Source organism: Manacus candei, unplaced genomic scaffold (assembly GCF_025592945.1).
Source record: "Manacus candei isolate 608988 ecotype Guabito, Panama unplaced genomic scaffold, ASM2559294v1 h1tg000014l, whole genome shotgun sequence".
Lineage (NCBI taxonomy): Eukaryota > Metazoa > Chordata > Aves > Passeriformes > Pipridae > Manacus > Manacus candei.
Window position 1 is genome coordinate 23,065,139 of NW_026138062.1, and position 16,198 is coordinate 23,081,336.

At 38.6% G+C, this 16,198-nt stretch overlaps 1 long non-coding RNA gene across 1 annotated transcript in view; it reads left to right on the forward strand.

The window, feature by feature from the left end:
• Window positions 1–13,245: 13,245 nt before the first annotated feature.
• Window positions 13,246–16,198, forward strand: part of LOC127467211 (uncharacterized) — a 490,203-nt gene continuing 487,250 nt past the window's right edge. The window contains exon 1 of the long non-coding RNA XR_007903011.1: window positions 13,246–13,323. This is a non-coding gene — a long non-coding RNA (uncharacterized LOC127467211). The remainder of the gene's footprint in view (window positions 13,324–16,198) is intronic.

Consider the following 16,198-nt stretch of genomic DNA (forward strand, 5'->3'; position numbering starts at 1 on the left):
CTTGCTTTGTTCAAACTGAATTGCATGACCAACAATCTCAGCACATCTGTGCTCTTTTAAATGCTGCAATATGCTATTAAAGAGATACATTCTTTCTACTGCCACAACCACATTTAATAAGACCATGGGAGACATTTGGAAATAGGCAGTATTGTTAATTCCTTGGGATTTTTGAGGAGGAAGCAAAGTGCACCTAAAGCATTGCTGATTAATTCCAAGAGATACCATTTTCCATGAAGGTACCCTGCACCCAGCAGGCATCTTAATAATAGCAGCAAGAGATTCAGCCAAAGGGAAAGGGAAAAATTCAAACCATACAGCAGTTGGAAGGGTTTCCATATTTGATTTTACTTGTCTCCTTTATAATCGTTCAGAAATAATATTTTACAAAGTACAGCAGTGCACGCTCTACATGTTGCATTATATCAGGTTTTTGACTGTAAGTAACCTACGCCCATTTCATCCCAGATGCAAAGCATTAGATTTTCAAAAGAGGAGTTGATTTTAAGTGTGTTCATTCTGCTGGGGAAGGTTTTATAAATCCATGCTGAACAACTTGCAAACGTGAACTAAGTTTCCCATCTATGCAACACAGCAGGCAAAGTCTGAAACATATTTTTCTGCAAGTGATAGCTTTGAAAGAAAAGTATATGGGCTTTCTTTTTTGCTGTCCCTTTGTCCCACTGCTAAAGAGATCTTCAACCTCTGTGACACAGTGGTAAGAGGGAGGTGAGGCGCATTGGTGTCAGCAGGGGGCCTAGAACTCCAGCTTTTTAATCCTGTCTCTGAGAGAAACCAAACCAAATTAAAATAATCTCTGGGCTAGATAGTGCATAACGTCACTGTTTTGGATCAGAAGTAGCTCTGAGGTGTGCAGCCCAGCAGGAGCTCCTGGAGACAATGTACTGTCATTCAAACCAGCACTGATGCTCTTGAACTCCGGTGAGCAGCCTGACCATGGGGCTCTGAGGACAGGATGTGTCCCTCTGTCTCCAGCAACAACACTGCAGCTTCGGAGAGGGAGCAGCATGTGTTTGTCCCCAAAACACTGCATTATGCACAGTCCTTTCAGTACTTTTTATATTCCCCTTCCCTTTTCTCATCTCCTGCCTTTGTTTCCCACTGACCCAAAGTCGCCTACACCTCCACACAGGCTTACAACAGTGCTTGCATTGCCCTGGAGTTTGAGCTTCTGGCTCAGAGCTTCTGCCATGATTGAAAAGCACAAAGTGCATCTGAGGATTTGGACTGAAAAGGAGGAATCAAGCTAGTCTCTCCCTTGATCTGTGATTGGTTGAGTGCCTAGCTGGTACCCTTGGGTATATGAGAGTGGTCTGCAGGCAAACAGCCTTAACTAACTTGCAGCAGATGCCAACAGCAGCAAGGGCAGCTGGACATTGTCAGTGCATGATGAGACCTTGGATGCCACTCAACAAGAACTTTACCTCCCTATTGTATGCCACTGGAGGAGCTCCATCAGCTTGAGTGATTCTTCTGCATGATGGCTGCAATACCAGCAGGCGCTGAAGCAGTGTGTTAGCTGTCCTTTTCATGATTATAATGCATTAGACTGAGCAGCTCTAGGACCCAGTTATAAGATGCAAGAACATTATGCTTAGGTGATATGTTTAATTCATGTGTGTGCTTGCAAATATGACAGGCAGGTTTCATTGTCAAAAGGACAATGCTGTTGTGCTCTGGGTTCTAATTGGAACGCAATAACCTGAAATGCTCATATATGTTGCATATTTACTTTCAAATTTCAAAGGCTATGGGTGTTTCCTTCTGCTTGCAAAGTTTTAGTTGGTCACTACTTAAATAGAAATCAGGGTATGTAAACAGATATTTGTAAGAATGAATTCAGCTCTTTACTCCTTTGAGTTGCAATGCAAAGTAAATAAATCTAATCACTTCTAAATATAGAAAGTGTGATGTGCTAAAGTGCAGGAGGGAATAAAAAATATTTAGGAATATATTTCCCCTATCTGCTTAGAGAGTAATGAACACACACCCCAACTTGAAACTCTACTCTAAACAAAAAAACTCAAAACAAAACAAATAACCGAAAACAAAACCCCAACAACAAAAAAACCAACTGTCATGGATTAAAACCATCCATTTGGGGTAAAACTTAAATCCCTGAATTTTCATATTTTTAATGCTGACTGTAAGAACAAAGGCCGCATTTTTCTACCTTTATTTTCCTTGTATCTGAATGCAAGTTTTGGCAAGATTTACTGCTGAGCATTTCTCATAGTGAGTAAAATTACCAGAATTTGACCTACTGAAACTACTTCTAATCTAAATGGAGTCAGAAGGTCTTCAAAACATTTCTAGAACAAATATACAAAACTTAAGAGAGCTGATTTGTTCATGAGATAGAGATAGGAATCTAGCACTGAGTGTTTGATCAAAACTTTGAAAATTGCCTGTTAATCATTAATGTTGATATAGAATCAGTGAGCTGAAAAGTGATTGTACATAGTTCTTTTTCTTTACTTCTGTATTTTCCATATGCAGTTACTTACATGACTGTCCTAGAAAGCTGATGTGTTTCCTTGGCTCCTACTTTCCCTGAAAGCTTGCAGTGGCCTCGTATATGTATTCTTTACATTGGGAGCCTGACATGTATGTGGAGATTGAATTAAAAACAATGTGACAGAATGAAAGTTAACCAAAATGATTTGAAAAAATCAATGGGTACAACTTCAAAGTCTACAGTACAGGGCCCTTTTGTCTCAGCAGCATTTTCATTGTTCCAAGACTTGTCATCACGGACTTCCCCTATCGGCTGCTGTGACTGAAGCTGGATGCTGAACAGCAACAATCTGAGAATTTTTTAGTAAATGCAAGTATACAACAGCTTTCCTTTCACCTCCCAGACATAGTGGCCACCCTGAGTGGAAAGAAATTAGGAAATTGCTTTCTGCTGCTATATTTACATCCAGAGATACAAATTTTTCACATTTTTTGGTGTTTAAAGAATTCTGTTTAAAACTCAAGTGTTTCTAAGGAATCAGTCTGATGCCTCTAAGGTCAGAACTAATTTGGTATCAGTTATTTCTTCTTGGGGAGAAATTTGTGTTTGGTTCAAGGAGTCATAAGGCACTGTTTCTGTGCTTACTGAAATGATTCCCATTATGTGAAGGGAATCTTTATCCCCTTTCTCTTCTTCATTTTCATAAAGATTTTAAGTAATTCACTTATGGACTCAAGTTAGTTCCATTCCTACCACAGATCTAAGAAACATTATTTTCCCAAGCAGGCTCTGTGAAAAGAAGCACATTTCATCATGCCTCTCTGACTCTATTTTCAAGGCAGACTTTCAGGGAGAAGTTGGTATTTCAAAATCTGCTTTGTTAAAAAGACTTGCTAATAAGGTGAGGGTATGTTCTGCCTGACTGAAAAGCAAAGCTCTTCATTTTCAATAGTAGACAAACTGCAACATAAGTCCCTGAAGATAGATTTAATCATTAGAATAACAATATGGAGGCTATAGAAGCAAATGGCTTTTTGAAAATTCAAAATTAGTTGAATTTGTATGGCTATTCTATATACGAATGAAGGCTTCCACTTTAGAAAGATAATTTAATGTCTTCTGTGCCACTACCCAGACATTTAGAATGAGGCCAATACTTGTGGAGCTTGATGAATCACAATAAGACATAGAAAGTGGGTTACCATGTGTTGCATTAAGCATCTTTAGAGTCTGTAGCACCATTGAGAATGTTTCCTAGTAAGACTGGACCTCCTTCTCACCTTCATTCACCTATTAAAGACTGAAGAAATGTTAACATCCTGCAGTCTAAATTTCCAGTATCCTTCACAAAGCGTTCATGTGATGTGTTTTTCACCATTTTAACTTCTCACAATGGGTACCACAGTTGCTCTCCTTTAAACAAAGTCTTCCTAGCATTAAACACACAAAAGAAGACAAATTCATGTAATTTCTCAAGAAACAAACATGGGAGTCTACTGAAATGCACTTATACACTCTCAATTAGCACACTTATTAGGAAGTGTTTTGAGCAAAATAATGAACTTTTTACTTCTTGCACAAGATAAAAATTGCAATGGAAAATGTGTAAGTAGAGATAGTGTATGTTATTGAATTATCATTATAGAGCTGTGTGAATGGCTCTAATAAAAATCATTTTCCCCCTGCTCAGAAATGATGGATTTTAGTCTCCTGAACTTGAATAATAGTGTCCGTTGTAATGCACTCCTTAGCCCTCTAAGTAGCTAGTAAAAATTAATCTTCAACAGCAAAGAGCAGTACTAGGATGCTTCTTCTGCTATGAGATTAAATTACTCAGACTTTAAGTCTTTATAAAAAACAATGGAATATGATGCATCCTGTTTACCAGGTGTTTTAGGAGCAATCAGCATGAAGGCATGGAAATTTAGTCATCAAAAAATATGAAGGCATGCTGTGAAAAACCAGGGGGACTTTTAATTCATAGCATTAATTTACAAAGGTTTGGTGTTTGCTTTTCGTTTTATTGGTTTTTTTTTAAATTATTATCCTTTTGTTTTATTTCAGTAATAGTATAAACTTGAATATGAAATAATCGCTCTCAGGCATTTCCCTATTGCAATTGCTAATATAGCCTAATATTTGAGGGCCCTTCAGATCTTCTCTTAAAGAATTTGAAGATTACCTTAATCTCTATGACCTGAATGCTAGTTCAGAATTGCTTATGTCTTCTTAGTAAATGGAACTTGGGAGAATTGTACTCCTATTGTAGGCACTTCTGTTGAGTTTAGATGAGATAAATCTGACTTCATAAACACAGGAGAGGACAAACCTTTGTTTTGGGTGACATTCTGCCATGACACACCAAAATAATGGTGACTAGATGCTATATGGTGAATACCATGAAAAACTGAGACCAATTCATCCTGGAGCTAATGAGATAATGAAATTATTTGCATGGCATTTTTACAGTTAATATCAGGGCTGTCATACATGGTACTCACATGTCAGAAAGAAAAAGGAACCAGCTGTATGAGTTTTTCTTTAATTCAAAACACTATCTTCAGAGCTGGATGTCCAGGTTCATAACCTGGTTGCACCATGGTTGGTTGTGCAGAATTTCCTGTCTCACACCATACCACTGAATCTGAATGAGCAAATCTTAGCTGATCAGTATGGGAAGGCAGAAAGGAAGTGCATAAGTGAGAGAAGGGAGGAAAAAAGATTACAATGGAGCTATGTAACTGACAAAATGTTTGTTTTTTTTTTTTTAACAGCTGCTTGTGTGGGAGGACACAGGATACAAAAAACCATCACTTGAGTAAGTCCCTCTATGAATTTGTACATGAGAGAGAAAGAATTCAGCTAGAAATTTGTAATTCTGTTTTCAGCTGATTTTTTTAGCTCTATTCTGCTTAAATAATATCTTTTGCAATGCCAAGCTTGAAGAAAGGGGATACATGGATTTCTTATTGATAGAATGTTTTTTAAGAATGAAGAAAATAAACCAGATTTAGAGGTACATAAAATGACACATATACTGCCAAAATATCCTGCCCTGCTTGCTATATTATGACCACTGGGTTGTCAGTTGTGCTCTGTATCTTATGTATAAATACCAATTTACTGGTCTGATTTCTCATTAGTGGTAGTAGACTACATTAGTAGACTAAGAATTTCCAGTTATTCTATTTTCAACAATCATTTTTTCAGTTCCATAAAATCTTTCTCCTTCTCATTTCTTTTGGAAAAATAAGGGGAGAAACTCTGTTTGTATGAATTTCCTCAATTTTGCTAAAAACCTCTGTCTTTTCTGTGATCACTGATACAGTTATTGTGAAGTGTTTTGTAGTTATAATGGACTTTTTCCAGAAGCCTTGCTGTGGTGGCCCAATCCCTAATCCCTGCTCTAAATTGTTTCTTTTGGTGCCATATCACAAAATTAATCTTTCCATTTGCTTTGCACTGAATCTTTTAACAGTGTGTGAATCCATATAAAGAGCCATGAGGCAAAGTTTTTAATAAAAGCTAGCTACAACTAAACCAGCCTGCATATCTTATTTGGCAATAAGAAAATAAAATTTTCAGGAATGGCAGGTTTCACTGCAACTTTTAGTTTTTCTCCTGCCTTTCTGCTAGAATACATAGTCCATTTAATAGTTTCCTTTTATTTTGAATATATTTTGCTGTGTAATCAGGTGGCTGTGAGATATGACTGAAATACTGGTCATTCTGGTCACTTGTTTATTCTAATGATTTGAAATAGCATTGTGGTAGCAATGCCCTATATACAGAAAAGTAACGCCAGCAGCAAGATTTCCGCTTAGGATCTGAGGGTGTATTTAAATGGCATGTGGTAGTGGTCATAAAAGTACTCTGGATAGCAGACCAGTCTTTGGGAAAAGGTTTATATGACAAATAGAGAACACCTTACTAGTCCTTTGAATCTGATCCCACTATAATGGTAATATTAATGATAAAATTTGTTGGTTTCACATAGCCACTCAATGGACTGTATGAGATGGTATTTGTTGAATTCTTGCTCCGGGGGGCCTGTCTTCAAACTAATACTGCAGTAAGGCAAAGTGACTGAAAATACTGTCAGTAGGAGAATCTGAGAGGGTGCTGGAAGTGCACTATTCGGAGAAAGTCAGACTAAAAGAGATGGGCTAGGTTGCAATTTGAATAAGATGCAGTAAAAAGTCTTAAATGCTGGAAAGTTTCTGACCATATTGTCCCAGCAGTTTCTTTATATTAACTAATCAAGTATTAGCTAGCTTGACTTGAAAGAAAAAAAGGAGAAGATAAATTGTAGTTAAATTTAATATTTGAAGTGGGAATCACCTTATCTAGCTTTCAGAGTGTGATTCACTCCAGAGCTGGTCACCTGGATTCAGTTGCCCATTTTGTATCTATGTATCAATCAGATGTTTAAAATCCCACTCCAGTCAGAATTGGACATATACCACTAGCAGAACTTCAGGTTTTGAGCTTATTCCAAGCCCAAAAATGTCCTCACTCTCATGCTTAGTTCTGATCCTGATCTTTCTTTTCCTGCCTAGAAATTATAGATGGAAAACATTGTTGGTTCTAAATCCAGAGCGTACCAAATTTTTGAAATGTTGGATTCTGTTTAGCTCTGACAAAGTGCAATTGCAATCAAGATACTTTTTTTTTCTCAGTTAGCTCAGTTCAGAAAGTCTTTATTTAGGTCTCTATGGAAGAACTGACAAAGTAACATGAAGAATGAAATATTTATTGAAAATATTTAAAAATTATGATGATGTTTGCAAAATTGAGTGTTCCTGTAACAAAACCAAAGGACACAATATTTTGTAGTTTGCATGATGCTAACCAAATGTCAACATTTCCCTGCTTGTAGGGAACTGTGCTGAGGGAAATCATATAGATGTGGTGTAGATTCACACTTAAGCTAACACTCTTGGTTACCTGCAGCCAGTTATCCTCACGGTTGAGTTATTACAATGCTGGGGTACATTGTGTTAGTTTACAAACTTCTCACTAAATGGAGCCAGCCACTGATCATAAGATGCAATTGTCCTCCTGTGACAGAATAACTCAGGATGAATTTAATCATCATTGCAGTCAGATGGGCGCACATGTTGTAACACCAAAAAAGTACTTAAACATCTGCTTTATATAAAGCAACAGGGTTCATCTCATTGTCCACATTTATTAATTTCTTCAGCAGCAGTCCCAGAAGCATGGGAATGCAGTGTGGATCCGACCTTTTCTTCTCTTTTCCCTTTTCTCTTCCATTCTGTCTTTATAAAACTGCAGGAGCTCACAGATTATTTTTTTTTTGGTCTTCTGGAGTATGGAGGTGGAGAGTGTTTATGAAAACACATCTGGGTTATTTTTAATGACTTGGGTTTTGTAACATAGTTGGGTTATATTTCTAAATTGCTCTCTACAAATATAGTAGCAATGTGTTTTGAAATTCTGAAGTGTTCCTATTCAGTTCCAAAACTAGGGCCCCTAGATCTTATGATGAAATCTACTGTTATAAGAATAACTAGAATCTGAAGCAATACTACAACATGGAGATTAGAAAGACTTGAAGTAGGTTGGAGAAGAACTTTATATGAATTTCTTGATTCACGCTAAAACCTGTTTGATCTAATTTAGCATTAAGTATCCTTCACTAGTAGAATTCTTAAGCCGGGGGGAAATTTCAGCCCCATAGATAATCTGCGTGGAAAAGAACATTTTAATTCTTAGAGCCTTTTTAGTTCTTTCCCTTATAGATGCTAAAGCACCTGTGAGATATTGTCTGAAAAGTGTTGTGTTATATTATTTTCTATTTAGAAATGAATTTAGGTAGTTAAATCCTTGTCTGTTGAGCTGAAAATTAACTCCTTGGGGCATACATCTGATGCCAGCAGGAATGAGTAATTTAGAACTTGAAGCCTGTACTTCCTCCCCAGAGGATATGGGAGATATATAAAAGTGCTTTAAAAATTATCCTTCACATTTGCATCCAGAGGAAAATACAGCAGCTCCAATTTATTTGATTTGTTCATTAATTGCTCAGCTAATGCTTAGAAAAAAGCACAACAAGAACAAAATGTAACCAGGCAACTTACCAGGCAGCGTTGTGAAAAATTTTGAGCTACTAGGAGAGGGAATGTAACACAGAAATTGTATTGCATATTAATCCAAAATAAACATGAAAGAAAAATCAATTCATATTTAGGTCTCTATTCTTTAGCAGTGTTAACCCATAGCATATGGGAAAGAATATGACAATGTGTACCTGTGTGAAACTGGAATGGACAAAGGATTTTATGAAAGTATCCCCTATGTCATAAAATGCATTTGATCCAATAGGGGTTTATAGCTAACAAACTTCAGACAAATATTTTGTACAGTCTTGCTGCTCAGACCCAGGTGTGAGTTCAGGAGTGTGACAACCCTACCCAGACCTGTAGGGTGGATTACTAACTGGTGATCATCAGAGAATCTATTTAATTTAAAACAGTAAGTTTTCTTCCAGAAACCTCATGTCTAAGTTTTCAAGTCCTCCCATCTGTTACTTTACTTGTTTCTGCAATAGCATTTCTGTTTGACTTGCAACTGCATGTATAAATCTAAAAGCCCGATTTGGGATCACAGCTAGTTGGTTCAAAGATCCTTTACATAAAGCTGCATCACAAGAGTTTGTGAGTTGTTACCTGAATGAAGAAAAAAAACCAAACCAAAACAACAAAGCAAAAAATCCCTACCTTTTCTGGTTACCTTTTTTGTTGTTGAAGAAGAGATCTATCAGATTGCTCATATTGTCATAATCCATTGGCATTCCTGTCTCCACTGGCTTAGTTTACATTAAGTTGAATCTACCTACCTCTGTATTACTTAGAAAGGGATTTCTTCATCTGTAAAGATTACAGAAAATTGTAAGAATGGCACATATAAAACTTCTCATTCAGAAAACCTCTACACACTGCTGGATGTGTCAAAGTAAGTTGTGACTCCATGTACTTGTCATATGTAACAACCTGACTGTTTTCCAGCTTTCTAGGCATTGATCATGGTGTGTGGGCTATACCTGATGAGCTAATTGCAGGTCTCCATATTTTTTTAAGGTTTTTTGGTTTACCCCAGTTACAATACCAGTTCACACTGTCCTGGACCTATAAAAAAGCTAATTCTAATTTAATTCCTTTTTATACATATAATTAAAGGTGGGGGTGTTTTTTGTTTGTTTTGGTTGGTTGGTTTTTTACTACTACAATGCATGTGTCTTTCAGTTCTGAGAAGTATCCACAACATGTATAGTTATCCAACTCTGTCAGGGAGACAAGGGACAGACTGAAAATAGAGATAGCCCATGTAGAGGAAAAATTAGTTTCAATACCAGAAATGTGTTGCAACTGATTTGTATAGTATGGAATAATGCAAATATATCAGGGCTTCAGCTGTCTGTCTGCAATTGTTGGGAAGATTTTATTATTGTGTTGTGATGGATAGCTCTTCTCTCACTCTCTTTCCAGGTAGAACTTGGGACATTTTTACTCTCTTTTGTAGGTTGGACTGTGGTCTACATCCATCACCTGGATATTGTCATCCATCCCATTCTCTGTTACAGGAAGGGCCTATGATATTAGTGACACATACAATGCTCACTCTTTCTTCTTGTAGCATTCACTAGATTCAAAGCCTTTGATTCTTGTACTCAAAGTCCTTAGCTGTAGAGGTTTGGGTGTTTTGTGAATTATGTTATGAAAACAGACTGGAGCTGCGATGTTTGTAATTCTGTGTTTCTACTTTCTGAAAAGTCAGAAGATCTTGATGTGTTATACTGAGGATGAGAGTTGTCTGACTGAATGACTATATCTACAGTGAAGATACTTAAAAGAGAAACACTGAACTTCTTTTATAGTCAGTGAAGAAAACTAGCAGCTCCTTGTTGCTTACTGTATGAAGCAACTCATTCCGTGCTCGACACCTGAAACTGCTCAAGTGAATTATCCTCTATGAGTGCCTGCTATCCGTAAAGGAAACAGGACGACAAGCTGAGATGTAGACATACAGAATGGGATTCTGTTGCTCAAATGTAGCCTCTTAGTACCGCTGACAGTTTTTATTATCCAGAGTATCCACATAGGCTGTAAATTTGTCACAGATGGCAGATCCATATCTTTCTGATGGAAGCTAAAGGGCAGAAAGGATACTTTTTGGAACGTAAAGCAGCACAAAACGGCTCTGTTTAGATGATGAAATTGTACATTTAGTGTGCTCCTTCTGAATTTTGCTTTTACTTTCTCCCTTCCTTTCAGCTGCAGCTGCCTGGTTAAAAAATAAAGCTATTGTGTCTGTTCTTCTGGAATGTCAGTGTTACTATTTCCCAGGAAAGAACTGCTTTTACTACCTAGAATTCAACTTCTTGTTTCATTTAGGTTATTGATGTGTTAGAAAACATGGTCACATAGGAATTTAGGCTTCTCCCCTCCAAATTGTGACAGGATCAATAGCTCTACTGAAATACATCTACATCGAAGCACACAGCATGGACAACAAACAGGACAAAATGGAAGCCACTGTGCAGCAGGAAAACTATGATATAATTGCAATCACATAAAACTGGTGGGATGTTTCACACAATTGGAGTACTGCAATGGATGGCTGCAAATTCTTCAGAAGTGTTTTGGCAGTCTAGAACTTGACGGTGGTGATGACAGGGTTGAGTTTTATGTGTCGGAATCAGGGGTAATGCCAACAAGGCAGATGTCCTGGTGAGAGTCTGTTATAGACTGTCCAAAGAGGATGAAGAGGCAGACAAAATACTGTATAATTTGGGGGCTTCATCTTACCAGACATCTTCTGGAAATACAATACATCAGTGAGGAAACAATCTGAGAGGTTTCTGGAGCAGGTGGAAGAAACTTCCTGAAACAGATGGTGAAGAAGCCAACTAGGGGTGGTGCCTCACTGAACCTGTTGTTTGTGAGAAGGACTGGTGGGTGATGTGATTGTTGGAAGCTATATTGAGTCTCTGTGTGAGATAGAATTCATTTCCCCATGGCAGCCCTCACAGTGCTGTGCTTTACATTGGTAGCTAGAAAGGTGTTGGTAACACACCAGTGTTTTGAGAACTGCTGAGCAGAGCTGGCTGTCAACTTTCGCCCCACCCCATCAAGGGGCTGAAGTTGGGCAAGGTTCTGGGAAGGAACACAACTAGGTCAGCTGACCCAAACTAACCAAAGGGATATTCCATACTGTATGATGTCAGCTCAGATATAGAAGATAAGGAAAGGAGGATGAAGGGGGGCATTTGTTATTTACAGTGTTTTTCTTCCAGAGCAACTGTCATGTGTGCTGAAGCCCTGCTTCCCAGGAAGTGACCAAATATCACTTGCTCATGGGAGGTAGAGAATAAGCCTATTTTTTTCTCTTTTTGCTTGTGCATGTGCAAACTTTCTCTTTTGCTTTGGTAAACTGCCTTATCTGAACCTAAAAGTTGTTTTCCATCTTATTTTCTCTTCCCTGTCCAGCTGGGGAGTGATAGAGCAGCTTGGTGGCCACCTAGTGTCCAGTCAAAGTCAACCCACCACAGAAGCCATCTTGGGTACAGCAATCATGAAATTATGGAGTGTTTGGTTCTTGGAGAAGTTAGGAGGGGGCCAGCAGAACTGCCATCTTGGAGTTCTGGAGGACAGATTTTGGCATGTTTAGGACACTAGTTGAGAAAGTCCCTTGGGAGGCAGTCCTGAAGGGCAAAGAAGTCCGTGAATGCTGGACATTCTTCAAGAGGGAAGTCTTAAAAGAAGCAGAACCAGGCTGTCCCCAGGTGCTGAAAAATGAGTTGTCAGGGAACAAGACCAGCTTGATTGAAGAGAGAGCATTGTCTGAAACTGAGGAGAGAAAGGAGAATTTATGACCTGTGAAAGAAGGTGCAGGCCTCTCAGGAGGACTAAAAGGATGCTGTGAGGTTATGCAGAGAGTACCCAAGAGTACTGAGGGAGCTGGCAGAAATGCTCGCCAGGACACTGTCCATCATTTGCCAGCAGTCCTGGCTAACCAGAGTGGTCCCAGTTGATTGGAGGCTAGTAAATGTGAAACCCATCTACAAGAAGGGCTGGAAAGAGGATCCAAGGAACTAGAGGGCTTTCAGCCTGATCTCAATGCTAGGGAAGGTTATGGAGCAGATCATCTTGAATGTCATACTGCAGCATGTATAGGACAATCAGAGGATCAGGCCCAGCCAGCATGGGCTTGTGAAAAGCAGGTTCTGTGTGACCAACCTAATCTATGACAAAGTGACCCACTTAGTGGATGAGGAAAAGGTTGTGAATCTTATTTACCTGGACTTCAGTAAAGACTTTGCACTGCTTCCTGATGTTTTTCCTGGAGAAAGTGTCTGCTCGTGGCTTGGCCAAGTGCACTTTTTGCTGGGTAAAAACTGGTTGGATGGCTGGGCCCAGAGAGTGGTAGTGAATGGAGTTACATCTCCTGGTGCCCTAGTACAAGTGGTGTTCCCTGGGGCTCAGTATTGGCACCAGTCCTGTTTAATATCTACATTGATGATCTGGATGAGGGTCTCAAGTGCATCCTCAGTCATTTGCAGAGAACACTGAGTTGGGTGGGAATTTTGATCTGCTGGAGGGCAGGAAGGCTCTGCAGAGCAATTTGGATGGGCTGGATCCATGACCTGAGGCCATTGGTATGAGGTTCAACAAGATGAAATGTTGGATCCTGTTCTTGGGTCACAACAACCCCATGCAATGTTACAGGATGGGGGCAGAGTGGCTGGAAAGCTGCCTGCAGAAAAGGAGCTGGGGATGCTGGTCAACAGCTGGCTGAACATGAGCCAGCAGTGTACCCAGGTGGCATCCTGGCCTATATCAGAAATAGTGTGGTCAGCAGGACCAGGGAAGTCATTTTTCCTCTGTAGCCAGCAACTGTGAGACTGCACCTCAAGTCTTGTGTCCAGTTCTGGTCCCCTCACTACAAGACATTGAGGTGCTGGAGCAAGTCCAGAGAAGGGCAATGAACCTGGTGAAGAGCACAAGTCCTGTAAAAGGAGCTGGGGTTGCTTAGCCTGGAGAAAAGGAGTCTTAGAAGGGACCTTATTTCTCTCTACAATTACCTGAAAGCAGGCTGTAGTGAGGTGGGTGTCAGTCTCTTTTCCCGTGTAAAAAATGATAGTACAAGAGGAAATGACCTCAAGTTACACCAGGGGAGCTTTAGATTGGATATCAGGAAAATTTTCTTCACCAAAAGGGTTGTCAAACATTGGAACAGGCTGCCCAGGGAAGTGGTGGACTCATCATCCCTGGAGGTATTTAAAAGACATGTAGATGTGGCACTCAGGGATATGGCTTGGTGGTAGTCTTGGCAGTGATAGGTTGACGGTTGGCTCCATGATATTAAGGTCCTTTCCAACCTTAATGATTCTATAGTTCTATGATTCTTCTCTTTTTTTTTTTCTACTTAAAAGTGTAGCTGCTCTACATACATCAGTCTGGTGTACTACACAGTAGCTCAGACTCAAAACTTCATAAGCAAACCAAAATTTTACTACTTCAGTGTGAAGATGCTTCAGTCTAGCAGTTAAAAACCCATGTCTGGCAAAATCTTTACTGTATGCCATTGTATGTCCAGGAATTACATGGCAGAGTTTTCATAAAGAAATCTTGCTGTCTGCTATCCTCTTTATCTGAAACTTGAGCATCCAGAGTAAATTGTTGATGTTCAAAGGAGAGACACAGGCTTCTCTGCAAGTTCATTCTGTTTGTCAGGATTTTGAGAGTTGAAGTGAAAAGAAACACCTATGCTAACCTATATAACTTGAATCTGGACGTACAAGTCTGATCAAATTATTCAATATTTCCCTTATTAGAGAGCAATAAATACTCCTAGACAGTGATTAATTTTATCCTAAATAATGTGTATAAGATGAATCAGATGAGTCACCTTCTATTTATGCTTATTTCTATCTGTTGACTAAGAAGGATGCTTAAAGGTATTCCTAGAACTTCAATACATAACTGTTAGAAGTCTAAAGCTGGTTGGGGTGAATCCCTAAAATACAGTGACTGAGTTATTCCAAGAGTTATTGTTTTTCTGTTGACTCTTCAAAGGGTTTACACAATTAGCTTTACAGAGATACTTAATGTCTGGGTGACCAAATTTAGTGAACTGAATCATATTCAAAATGAAGCTCAGATTTTAAATGCATGTATGACCTTCTCCGCACGTAGAAAAAAAAAGGAGAGAAAGCAAATTAAATGTGTTCCATAATGTTTCATACTGTCCAATCAGAATTCATCTCATGATATGTTCCTATAATAAAAATATAAATCCCCAAAACATAGTAATACAATCAATGTACATTTTACTTGAAGTGGGAAGTTTCCCCTGCACATATATCCTATATAGAGCATTGATCAAAACCAGATCATCATTAAAAGTACTGAAATAATGCATCCCTTGTATCAGGGTTTACATGCCTATGACACCTTTAATAGTGGGTGCTTGGCATCAAGACAAAAGCCATCAATATTACTCATGCCTGACAGGAACTGTGTAACATATATTAAGTTCAGCAATTCAGCAAAAGAGGTCTGAACATTTTTTTTATTACAAAGGAATTAAAACTTCATTCATGGATTCATGAATTATAGCTTGTCATGATGCATCTAATGTGTTTTAAGTTGTGCTCAGTGAGTGACTTAAAAAGATAGAGCTTACATATTTAAATGACAACCTGCTGCTGTATCTGCCATCTTTCCAGTTGTCACCAGGGTTTCAAGAAAGTGTTGCTGGCTTTCTTTTTCTCTTTCTTTCTTTTCCTCTTTCTTTCCTTTTCTTCCCTTTGGAGGCTGGGGGAGGGGAATCTGCCACAATAAACTAGAAAAATCCATTCTGTCAAATTGCATGCCCTGCTGCTTCATCACCATTATTATACCGAGGTTTTACATTAAAGTACCCTGGATTTTAAATTGAAAGTCAAATATAATTTGCCACTAGAAGCATGAAGTGAGTGACTAGAAAAGCTGATAGGTAGGCGCAGCATGACAAATTGGTATCTATCTAATAATGAGCCTTACAAGGTCATGGATCACTACGAAACTCTAAATTTTATGTAAGTAGAACTGGACTACATTGTGTCAATTGTTGTTTCGGGGGAAAGGGCAATATATTTTAGATTGGCCCATACATTTTCAGAGCTAAAGCTAGACAGCTACAATAAGTCCCTTTTTGATAGAAAAAAAAACCCAGGGAAAACAACAGAGAAAGGAAGGGGGAGAAATTTTGTAGTTCCACACATCCACTTTCAGGATAAATTACAGACAAATAAATTGTTTCAGTGTGTAGGTTTAGGCTCTAGAGAGGAAAAAGCCCACAGATTTATAAAGTTTTTGAAAAAATCTTTAAGTAAGTGGTCCTTTACTGGGATTTTTAGGGTAAATAGTGAAATTGATTTTGTGTCAGCAAAAAGAGGAGAGGACCACCCTTGTTCCTACATAAGAAGTAATCTTATTATTAGACCATTACAACATTTGAAACATTCAAATCAGTTCTCAACAAATATTAAACAATAGACCCCTAGTGAAATTGATAAAGGTATGACTATACCACAAAATAGATGATTTGATAATATCATCCCTTAGTGACATCCACAGAATTTGTGCAGCTGGCAAATGTTGTCATTTGAGACTTACACTCAGCTGAGATCATTTACTAGGAGTTGCTCTT